The sequence below is a fragment of the Anomaloglossus baeobatrachus genome, chromosome 6 (genome assembly GCF_048569485.1).
Source record: "Anomaloglossus baeobatrachus isolate aAnoBae1 chromosome 6, aAnoBae1.hap1, whole genome shotgun sequence".
NCBI classification, from domain to species: domain Eukaryota; kingdom Metazoa; phylum Chordata; class Amphibia; order Anura; family Aromobatidae; genus Anomaloglossus; species Anomaloglossus baeobatrachus.
This window is the reverse complement of record NC_134358.1, coordinates 476475992-476487009: the sequence shown is the minus strand read 5'-3', so window position 1 is coordinate 476487009 and position 11018 is coordinate 476475992. Positions and strand designations below refer to the sequence as shown.

The 11018-nt window shown below is 42.5% G+C and overlaps 1 protein-coding gene across 2 annotated transcripts in view; it reads left to right on the top strand.

Annotated features, from left to right (window-relative positions):
• PALS2 (protein associated with LIN7 2, MAGUK p55 family member) overlaps nt 1-11018 on the top strand; it is a 257887-nt gene that overhangs the window by 152547 nt on the left and 94322 nt on the right. The gene's annotated exons all lie outside the window — the stretch shown is intronic.

Sequence of the window (11018 nt, the reverse complement as noted above, 5' to 3'; positions counted from 1 at the left end):
AATGGACACGTTTGGTATCACCGTAACCGTATGGATGAGGAGAATCATATTGCCAGGTCACATTGCCACATCGTGTATAAAGTAAAAACAATTTCCCAAAAACAGAGGTCAGAATTCTATTTTGTGTTATGTTTTTTCCACTATTTCACTGTACTTGGAATTTTTTTTTCCCGTTCTTCAGTACACTCTGTGGTATAATGAACAGTATCATTCAAAAGTACAAGTCTTCCCACAGAAAACAAGCCCTCATACGCCTGTGTGGACACAAAAGTTATAAAGTTATGGGTTTTAGAAGAAAGGGATTATAAAAAAACAGAAACTGGCCACATTGGAAAGGATTTAAGTACACCTTGTAAAACGTATACTGGAATAAAGTGTTAAGTGAAATTGCCTAGATACATATCAATGCACATGTTTGATATAAAACAGAAAAAAAAAAAAGATAGAAACTTGAAAATGTAATATATGCCAGGACTTTATTTTTGGCACTTGCTGTTCAGTTTGAAACAAAGGACAAAATTAGACCATCCTGTGAGTATTTGGAAATTTCATTTCCCCACTTAGTCAGAGCTGACATGACTATTAGCCCATGAATGGTGGCTTTAATTCTTAAAAATGCTAGTTTTATCCACCGGTTATTGTTCACAGTGGCATAGACAAGAGAGTTGTCTAATTAGATCTGAAAAGCCATGGTCACCAGCACAGGCAGTCTGGGTCAAAACCCTCTCCAACACGGCTTCAACAAATTAAAATTTATCAGGAAGTTTTCTCCTTTTTGATCAATCAAGAACCTTCTAGGATGTGGTGTAAAGAGGAAGATTGATGAGAACCCTATGAAATTTGGTTTGGAATGTGGTAAAGAACGTCCTACGTCTAAAGAGCTTCAGACTCAGCTGGAGACATTTGGAGAGATGGCTTTGACCTGTACCTTACCCCACACACAGAACAAAACTGGAGAAGGATAAGTAGGATCTCACAGCCTAAAGCCCCCTTCACATGTCCGTGTCTCCGGTACGTGTTTTGGTCTGTTTCCTCACGTGCTGGAGACACGGGCACACGTAGACACATTAAAATCAATGGGTCTGCGCTCACGTGCCTGTTTTGCCATGGACTGTGTGTCCGTGTAGAGCATAGGTGTGCCCGTGTGCTCCACATGAAGACATGTCTGTTTTTCTCCAGCATCACAGGTGTCACACAAATCGTACACGGACTGCACGGATGTGATCTGTGTGACACGCTCTGAGAAAACGCACATGCCTGTGTAATAAAAAGAATTTCTGTACTCACCTCCTCCAGTGCTGCTGTCTCTGCCGCTGATGGCACTTGCTTCCGACCCCCGCTCATTATGCTCATGAATATTTACTCCACTGCGGGCTGCAGCAGCGGGGAGTCAGCAGGGCGAGAGACCGTAGATCAGCACCACGGACAGCGACGCCAGGGAAAGGTAACCAAAAAGTTCCTGTTCTCAGTGTGGTATTACGGATACCACATGGAGAGCACACGTGTGCCATAAACACGACACACTGAGGACAATATGCACCTTTGACACGTCCGTGAAAACGTGCGTGATTTTCACGGACGTGTGAAAGAGGCTTAAAGAAAGACGCAAGAAACAATGACTGCATGTTATCAACATATACATAAACCTCAATGCTTTTCGCAAAATGTTCTGTGTACACATGAAACCAAACTACAGCTCTTTTGGGAGTCTTGCTTTTAGATGCTGAAATGAAGCCTATCCTGAAAGTGCAGCCCCAGCTCCAGGTGAGGTGTGGTGAGGGATCTACAAGATCACTGATTCATTTTAGGGACTAATGGATTTGACCATTTTTAACAAACTTTATTCATTTAAAAAAAAAAGAAACCCATAATCTTAATTATTTTTTTTATACTTTGCAAGTGTCACTAAATCATTTAGATCGTGTAAGGAAGCTGTATTTATCCTCCATTCTTTATAGGCATTCAGGAATTTCCTTTACAATGCCTTGTTCAGTAATACGGATTACTGGTTTACAATCAGTCTATCACCGAAAGCTCGGCTGTCCTTAGCATTCATTATTGGACACTGCTTGTTCCCTGAAGCCTTTTCATCAGGGGTCGGTGCAGCTACGCTTTTACTTTCATTGATTGCTCATTGCTGTCTTATAAAGCATTCATTGCTGTAGTGTAAATATGGCGTTTGAGATCAGCCATGTGCACTTATAAAGCATGCGTGATAAACATTGAAGCGATCTGAATTTTCTAGTGATGCTTGTAAGGTACAAAACGCACATTAAGATTGAGTTTGTTTCCCTTTTTAATGTATATAAATGTTGTTGGAGAACAAGATTGTGCGTGTTAAAATAAAGGAATGGCCATAATGTCGCTGTTATACTGATTCAATAGATATCTTCAGTGAAGAAATCTGCAGCCTGGTTGTTGTTTAACCCCTTCACGACCATCCGATTTTGCACTTTCTGGTTGGTTTTTTTTTTTTGCCTTTCTTCTTCCAAAAGCCATCACTTTTTTTTTTATTTTTCACTCAATCTGGTCATGTGAGGGCTCGTTTTTTTGCAGAACACGCTGTACTTTTAAACGAAACCATGAGTTTTACCATATAGTGTACTGGAAAACGGCAAACAAATGCCAAATATGGAAAAATTGTAAAAAAAAGAAAAAGTGCGATAGCACTATTGTTTTTGAGATATTTTATTCACTGTGTTCACTATATGGTAAAAATGATGTGTGGCTGAGATGCCGGAGGTCAGTGCGAGTTCGTACACATCAAACATGTATGGGATGACTTTTATCGTATGGGTTAAAAAAAAAAATCAGAGGTTTGTCCAAAAAAAGTGGCGTATGTTTTGCGTCATTTTCTGCAACCCTTAGCGTTCTCATTTTTCGGGATCTATGGCTCAGTGACCGCTAATATTTTGCATCTCGGGCTGACATTTTTAACGGTACCATTTTTGCTTCAATGCTACTTATTGATCGCCTGTTATTGCATTTTGCGCAAAATATGCTGCGACCAAAAAACTATTTTGGCGTTTGGAATTTTTTGCCGCTATCCAAATGTGTGTATTTTTTTTTTTCAACCCTTTAATTTTAAGTGGGGTGAAAGAGGGGTGATTTGAACTTTTAGGTTTTTCATTTTTTTAATTTTTGAAAACTTTTTTAAACTTTTTTTTTTATTTTTTTTTTTTTTATGAGTCCCATTAGGGGGTTATCAGGATCAGCAGTCTAATCGCTCATTCATTTTTTTTGATCAGAGCAGCATTTCTCAGACCAGGAGAAATGATAATCTCTTGTAACCTGCGGTACTCAGCTACTTCTTACAGGACCTTAGTCATGTAAGCTACAGGAGTCCTCACATGACCCTGTGCTACCATGACAACCATCGAATCCATGTGATCACATCACGTGACTTCCAGTGGCGGCCTGTGAGTACAGATCTACCGCATTAACATGGCGCTGGCACACATTTCAGCTGACACGTGCGCTGATCCCTGCCTGCAGGCTACAGCAGCAGGTGGGGCTTATCACTATGACCGCAGGGACGTAATATTACTGCCTGTGGTTGTTAAGGGGTTAATTAGAAATTTGTTTCCTAAGGTTTTGGTGCATCGGGGCAGGACTATGGTAGGGTCTACAGCTCTGCCCTGGCCCCTCCTCTAATGTGTGTATCTTCTTCCTGTTTTAAATATTGCGCTGGCGCTGTCCCAACGTCAGGTGGCATTTGCGTAAGATTGATTTTGCATGCATGCAGAGATTTGACCTCTAGGCAGTATGCAGTAAAGTGGCGGTGCATGTGCTGATTCCGATCTCGGCTGATCATTGAGCCGGGATCTAAATCTGCGCATGCTCTGCCACCAGCGCCATTTTTGTAAAGACTGATTGTTGAATGTACATCAGTGATTCTGTCCTGAAAAAGGAACAAGACCCCGAAATGCGTAGAACAATAGAATCACGATACTGATCCTACCTGGATCTTTCTTTACTTTAAATGGCAGCGCGGGTTTAACCCCTTCTCCGTTTTTATCCATTTTGCGTTTACATTTGGTCTGCAACAGCCATCACACAGCTCTCTATACCTTTCATAGTAGTTGTGACTTGCACAACTACCCCAGGTGAGCATTCCCTCTACTTTCTATCCAATTCCACCAGGATAAGCTTCTATACTGCACCTTATTGTCTCTCCAGCATCTACTACTGGAGATCAGTCTGTGCAAACACCGCCCATGGCTAGGACGCCACCGGTGCAATATTTAAAGCAGGAAGAAGACTCAGACATCAGAGACCGCGAAGGAGGCGGGGCAGAACCTAAAACCGTGCCCACCATCCCGCCCCACTGCACACAAACCTTAGGAAACAGTCTTAAATTTATTAAACAAAAAACAGGTGGCTGCTTTCTTTTCTGAAGATATCTATAACAGCAACATAATGACAATACCTTTATTTTAACATGAATAATCCTGAGGACATATTCTCTTTAAATTTTATCAAATATTTATGTCTCTAAAATGTATTGAATAAAAAGAAAAAAATCAGCTGACCGCTACACTGCAAGCAATGCCAAAATGTCCATGGGGTTGGTGCACGGCATCCTCCAGGCCGGCAACCTGGAGCCATCAGCGGAGCCAGGGCAGAGCAAGGGAATGCTGCCAGCATCATGGAAAAATATATCGGTGAGAGTAACATTTATTGCAAATTGTACTTTAATTAAAAATATGAAAAAGGTAAAATTGGGAAAAGAAGGGTGGAACAAACGTCTATGAACCTTGTGCGTTTTGGACATGGGACTCATGAATAAGGCTTTTATTAGTGTGAAACGTGTAAGGTTCATTTGCATTTATTCCCCTTATTCTTCCTCTTTCTCTGGTTTCCCCTTTCATATTTTTAATGACGTACGCTTCACAATACATATTACTGAAACCCATTTATTTTTCCACGGCTCTGTAAGTTTTCCTTTCCTCCCCCTCTCTCGTTCTTTACTCCTAAAATGGATTTGTGAACTATATTCAGATCAATTTTAAGTAAATAATGTAGTGCGGTCACTTCGCTGACTGGAGGCTTTTAGACGTATTATATGAACACTAAATTTGGAGGATTACCAGCATTTTAGTGTGAAATGTGCTCTCAAGTGTAAGAAAACAAGGTTTATGTTGAGCAGAATGTGACCTGCAGCGGAATAAAGACCCAAAGCACATATCAAAGAGTGAACTGGCCGGCATCGAGTCCTGATCTCACTCCAAAAGAAATCTTCAGAGACACCTGAAACCTAGTATTGAGGAAAGTAACCCTGCAAACATTCGAAAACTGCAGTGGAGAAGCTACCAGCAGATAGATACAAGAAGCTTACGGGTAATGAGGCTGATGCATACTAGAGGCAGGCTTACCATGTAATGGACTACAGGGAACCGAGCTATTCACTGGACCTAGCATAAGAAACCCAATCCCTCCAGTGCGGAGGAGTGAGGGGAGATCCAGGGGACGATATATTCAAGGGGCAAGTGATGTGTGACGGAAAGGGAGAGGGGGCTATCCATGTGCTCAGACGTACATGTGTGCCTGACTTTGGCTGCACATATACAATGAGTAATACGAAAGGGTTAGGGAGTAGGGACTGCATCTACAAAACTCATGTCCCTAAACTAAACAATCACTCCCTGTTGTAAATAGATTTATGCAGTTATGACTACACAGAGGAAATGCATTAAAGTAGTTCCCTACCACAGTAATGTGTAACCATTTTGTCCCCTCCATTTATTTTGAGTGCTTTTATAAAGTGTCATATCCCCACCAGAGTCCGCTCCTGCGACTTCTTCTCCGATCACCAGGTGACGTCGTGTTCCCACCATGAATAGAGTTGGTGATATGGGAGGTGTTGGTGATGGGGGAGGAGTTGGTGCCCGTGGCTCTGCTGAGTGCAGGCTCCGCTCATCCACTAGGCTGGGTTTCCCTGGAACCTGCAGTACCACTGGCTGACTGTAGGTGGCGTGTGTCTTCCAGCTGAAGTTGCCATCATTCACCTGCAGCCAATGGGAAGACACCACACCCTTCTTTTTCCCCCCTCCTGTCATCTGACCACTACCAGAGATAGTTCTATTCCTGGTTCCTGTGTTATTTGTATAGTGATTCCTATGTGCTGATCTCTGCGTGTTTTCTGACTACCTCTCCTGCCTGCTGTTTTTGTACCTCGCTGCCCGATCCGTATTTGACCACTGCTTGTTTTCTGATTACGTCCTTGCCTGCTGATTCTGTCCCTGTTCTGCAATTCCTAGTTTGACCCTGCGTGACGACTACTCTCTGGGCTGCAGCCCTCCAGGTAGTGATCTCCAGGGCCCTGTGTAATCCCAAATCCCTTTATAGGTGTTAAAGGGTTTCAGGGTTATGGGGGTCCTGCTTGGTGAGTGGCTTCCCTCGATCCTGTCCATTACAGCCCGTCTGAGTCTGTGGATCTAGGCAGGCGTTACATCCAGAAGTTGTTTGTTGTTTTTTTTAGTACATTTTTAGTCATTCTTATTTGTGTTATGTGCGTAAACTGAAAGTTAATCTAATCTGTGTCTGAACAATAGCATAAAATCAGAAGTGTGTTAAACTTAGTGACTTAGAATATCCCTTTCCATGCACATGTTGTCATCATTGGGGCCCACATTTTGGCCGCATTTGCCTGGATTCGAAGACTTGTCCACACAGGGAAGACATCTTGTTTGTTTCTGGCTTCATTGCAACAATTTAGTGTGGTTGGAAAACCAACCCTCACAAGCAGATATGGGGGGTTGGCAGATGACCTGACTGATAATGATCCCGGTGACTCAGAAAATATCATTTTCTTTTAGGGTAAAGTTTCTCTGAGCAAATTTGGATTAGTTGATACGTGTTGCTGCTTTTGTCATTGAACATGGGCAGAACCAGATTTGCTGAGTAGGTTAATGCCAGTCTTGGCCATTGCCTAAAAAATGTTGTTTGTTCTTGTAAACCGTGCACCGTCAGCGGGGAAAAATACATAACGTAGATGTACACCCAATCTCCATAAATGGATGCAAATGGATTGCAAGCATAATTATAGTGTCGCGCTTGTTGCCAAGACGCCTTCTCAATGAAAAGAACTTGACTTTGAGAGAGGGAAGCAAAACAGCTTGTTACGTTATTAGAGAGTTATTCCTATGTTTGTCTAAGGGCTCTGACCACTGGAGATGGAGCGTCCTCTACTTGTGAGCTGCTTCTTCGCTTCCTGAAGTCATCAGCTAATATCTATCTTGCTTAAGACCAGGCATTAGATTGCAATTTAGCAACAATTGCGGTCAAGATGTAAAAGGGGACACTCCTGTTCAAATTATGTATCACAAAAGCTTTAGAAAAATTCTGTATGTAATTTTTCTAAATAAATAGGAGCAATAAATCCGATAAAAATAATCCATTTTATTGTAAACAATACTAAAAACATACAAAGACTAAAAATGAGATGTATACAGAATAAAGAGAGGATTCAGCAGCATAATAACCAAATGTACATATTGTGATGATAAAATAGTCGTGAAATAGCAGCAACCTTTGACAACACAAGTATGAAACCTCAATATAAAGTATTCCCTCAAAAAGTACAATTCATAAGGTATAATAGTAAAATTATAGTCCTTCTGTACAAATGCATATAGTAATACCAACAAATACCTTGTAAAAAAAAATATATATATATATTTAAATACTATGAGGGATATAAAGATATATAAATATATGTAATCAATTGTGCAGCTGCCGCAACCGTATCAATCACTAGTAATTATGCAAAAATAGCCCAGAATTACTATGTACCGGGAACAATCCCCCAAAAGGACCACAAGATGGCGCTCAAGTTAATTAATATCTATAGGTATGTATGTAGGCCTATACAAGTAACTCGAGCATAATGATGACCGCTGCCATTGTAAGCCCCGAAGGGTATAATGTGGCTCAAAACATAGTAACAAAGGTTACCTGGGCAAGTTAATGCTTTGCGCCGCGATTCTCTCACCCTGACGTACGTTTCACTATGACCTGCTTCCAAGAATTGGATTGCAACTGCGTATTGAAGTATATGGAGGGGGGAGGGCGGAGTAGTGTGAGGCAGGCAGATCAGGCTGTTGTTTTCTAGTATGTGTTTGGTACTCCAGAGCTGCATTGACAGCTACACTGCTCAGTACTACTGTATAACTAGCAGGAATCCCTCATTTCTCTGTGTGCTGTCTATTATAGTAGCCTTTTACCACCCATTATCTTAGAGACAACTGAATATTACAGCATACAGAGTATTCAAATTGTCTCTCCAGGAAAGGAGACAAATACAGAGTACAAACTTTTAAAACTGCAATCTGAAAATCTACACACCACACTGATTCTCAAAAAGCTTCCTGAAACAAACTCTACGACTGAGGCATTATAGTTAACCCCTTTCTTTCACCTTTTTAACTTTTTTTTTTTTTATTTTTTCACTCAGACACATGTGCAATTCCACAATTTTATATATTTTTCTTTTATTCACAAAGTTTACCACACAGTACAACTGAGCAGGCAATGTGATTCTCCAGGTCAGTACAATTATGTAGATGCCAGATGTGCATAGTTTTTGTTTATCATCATCATCATCAATATCCATGATCATCTTCTATTTTAAAGCACCAATCCATATGGTGTTTGGTTTTTTTTTTCCTTTTTGGGGGAGGGGTTCAGCTCCGGAAAGACACTTTAAATGTGAGCCCCATGTCAGATACTAGTCTTCTGGTATCTTCACCCTTTAAGGGCGCCACGCCGGTCCCTCAGCGCCATCTTGTAACTTAAGACTGCCTGGAAATCAGAAGTTATGTTACAGGCTCCCAATTCATCTCTATGAGAGCCAGAACGAGGCTCTCATGGACTTGTATTGAGTTGTGACCTCCAGCGTGCTCCATGAAACTCTGGAGCTGCCGGCAGGTCACAAATCACAGGAGATCGACTGGAGTGGCGGCAATAAAAGATGAAGCTGCCGTAAGGTGAGTATAAGACAGGGGGCTTAGATTTTAAGTACCACTCCAGTGGTGCAATAAATAAACACACTGGAATGGTGCTTTAAGTGAAAAAAAACCCTGAAAATTTGTAAAAAAAAAAATAACTTTTTTTTTGCTTATTGCCATTTTATGAGACCCATAACATGAGGCTGTGTTATTTTTTGTACCTTAAGCTGCCATTTTTGATCATACAATTTTTTTTATTCTCTTATTGGATTTTGTGTTGCTGTGGCCAAAATAACTTAATTCTGTGCATTTTGATTTTTTTTTTTTTTTTACAAATTGAGCCATTTACTAATACTGTTAGGTTATGTGCGCACTAGAAAAGTGATTTTTCTCAAGAAAATTTCTTGAGAAACGTCTGGGAGTTGAAGATTTCTGCACCTGCAGAAAAATCCGCGGGAAAAAACGCATGCGGATTTGCCGCGAATTTGCCGCGGATTTACCGCAGGTTGGTCCCTGCGGTTTTGCAATAAATAATATAGATAATCGATAGACAGATAATGGATAGAGGGAAAGATGGATAGATGAATAGATAGATGAGAAAGACCTATATAATGTCCCACTTCCCTGCATTTTCTAAGCTGGCACCCTTTAGTGACTTTCATGTGGCACTAAAGGGTGCTTAGCCTTGTATTTAGCCATAAAATAAATAATTAAAAAAAAAAAAACGACGTGAGGTCCCCCCATCTGTTGTAGCCAGCTAGGGTAAAGCAGACGGCTGCAGCCTGCAAACCACAGCTGGCAGCTCCACCTTGGCTGGTAATCCGAAACAGAGGGCACCCCACACTGTTATTTTACATTAAATAAATAATTTAAAACAAAAACAAAAAACGTTGGGTCCCCCCCAAATTGCATCACCAGCCGAGGTAAAGCGGACAGCTGTGGTCTGGTATTCTCAGACTAGGGAGGTCCACTGTTATTGGAAACTTCCCAGCCTAAAAATAGCAGGCCGCAGCCGCCCCAGAAGTGGCGCATCCATTAGACGTGCCAATCCTGGCGCTTCGCCCCAACTCATCCCGTTGCTCTGGTGCGTTGGCAAACGAGGTAATATATGGGGTTGATGCCAGATGTGTAATGTCACCTGGCATCAAGCCCTGGGGTTGGTGAGGTCAGGCGTCTATCAGATACCCGACATCACCAACCCAGTCAGTAAGAAATAAAAAATAGACAACAAAAAAAGTTTTATTTGAAAAAACACTCCCCAAAACATTCCCTCTTTCACCAATTTCTTGAAAAGAACAATCAATTCCACGTCCGGCGTAATCCAATAAGGGAGGGGGGGTGGGTCCCACGGCGATCCATACTATAGTCGCTGTCCCAGTCAATGAAGAACAGAATGTTCCCCATTGGCTGGGAGAGCAATGCAGTGACCTGAGCTAACATCAATAGCCCAGGTCACTGCAGGGGATGACGAGCGCTGCTGCCAGGAGGATAGATGAGATCATTACCTGCTGTGATCATCTCCTGTACTGCTGACGTCAGCGCTGTCACTGACTTCTATGCCCGCCGCGTTGTCAGAAGTATCACGAGAGCCCCGTGACGTCACCGCTAGTGACAGTCTCGGGCCGCTCGCGAGACGGGCATAGACAGCAGTGACCGCAGTGACGTCAGGAAGCAGGAGATCATCACAGCAGGTAATGATCTCACCTCCAGACAGCAGCGATCGTCATCCCCGCGGCTGCCAGCCCTGCAGGGTGTCAGTGTCTGCCTGCGCTGCCGCGTGACAGGCTGCTGACACTGCAGGCACACACTGACACGCTGCAGTGCAGGCAGCCGCGAGGCTGGAGCGGGACACAGACTGCACGGGCACCTGGAGGTCGCACGGAAGTGCTTCTGTGCGGCGTCCAGGGAGTGTGACGTCTGTATTTACTCTGCTCCGCTTCCTCTTTCTGGCATAATGACATCACTTCCTGCAAAACCGCAGGCAGCGATGAACATTACCGCAGGTAAATCGCGGCTATACCGGGGGTATACCGCACATCATTTGCTACCTGCGGTATACACCCGGAATTT